Below are 1278 nucleotides of genomic sequence, written 5' to 3'. Positions count from 1 at the left end.
AAGACAGACAAAGACCCCAGAAACTCTGCAGAGAAATCCAGGTGGTTCTGTTTCTCTCCCTCTCAATCCATATTACAATATATTGTTCAATAAATGATGATTGGCACTGCAGTGATTCTCCCTGTGAATTAATTCTATACACGATATCCCCCAGCTCCCTGTACTCTCTCAAGGAGAATATGTGAAAAGGCATCAGCAGTTGCACCAGGGCACAGCTGCCACACCACAGTGAGGAGAGTCTGGGTCTCAACTTGCCATCTCCACAGAGCCACCATATGTCTGCCCTTGAAACAGTTTGGTTCACAAACCAGATGGCAGAATAGTCACCACTGTCAGTGGTGATGTTGAAGGTCTCCTCACACCAGGCAGGCGGCAGGTTGTGGACATTCTTCCCGGTACCAGAGCGTACGAAGCATGTGTAATTACCAGGATAAATGTTTAGCAAGGGAGGGACGTCTCCTTTGTATACAGCAAAGAGAGAGATTTACATTGTTCAGTGGTTGGAGAAAAAGCCTTATCATGCAATTGTAATATGCACTGTATTCCTGTAGAGTGTGCTATTTCATCCAATTGAAAAGGAGTGGTTCCTAATTGTGGCCTAGCAGTTGAACATACAGTACAATTACAGACATTACTTTGTCATGCAGTTAAGGTCATCCATTCAAGCCACTCATTTTTATCAGCATATCCTGTTTAAGGCCATTACATCCTGTATAGTAAGGTTTTCTAATTCCCTCCCTCATCCACTAGTGGTGCCTCAGTACTGTGGAAGGTATTTAAAGGAGGAGATTGTTTTACCTGCCTTAGTAACTTTTATGCAGAAGGCCCCTATTGGGTCGCTTCCTCTCACATACATGCCTATAGGATATAAGCCGCTATCAGATATTCTGGCATCTTTCAGAGTTGTGAGAAGGGGGTTACAGCTATTAGGTGTACAGTCTTGAGGATCACTGTAGCCCTTAACTATGGTTAGACGATTCTTCTGTGGAGAAGTGGGATAATATCCCCAGTCTAAGGGTCTGGTGTTAGCCACTACAAAGTTCCATGTGGGACAGTGTAGGATACTACCCCTACCCCTATGAATATCATGGTCCTCAGCCTGAGCAAAGATATACTTGTCCTCCCAAGTGTACTGTTTTGGGTCTTCATCACACTGCATAACGTTACACAGGTCAACTTTTGCCACTATGGTATCACCCTTTATCACAGGCATAGGGTCACAAATTGCAAAGTATCTTTTACTATTCATTTTTGTCACTGTCTGTGGTGCTTCAGCAA

This window comes from Monopterus albus, unplaced genomic scaffold (assembly GCF_001952655.1).
Source record: "Monopterus albus unplaced genomic scaffold, M_albus_1.0 scaffold900.1, whole genome shotgun sequence".
NCBI classification, from domain to species: Eukaryota; Metazoa; Chordata; class Actinopteri; order Synbranchiformes; family Synbranchidae; genus Monopterus; species Monopterus albus.
The sequence above is the reverse complement of the archived record's forward strand: the minus strand, read 5'-3'. Positions refer to the sequence as shown.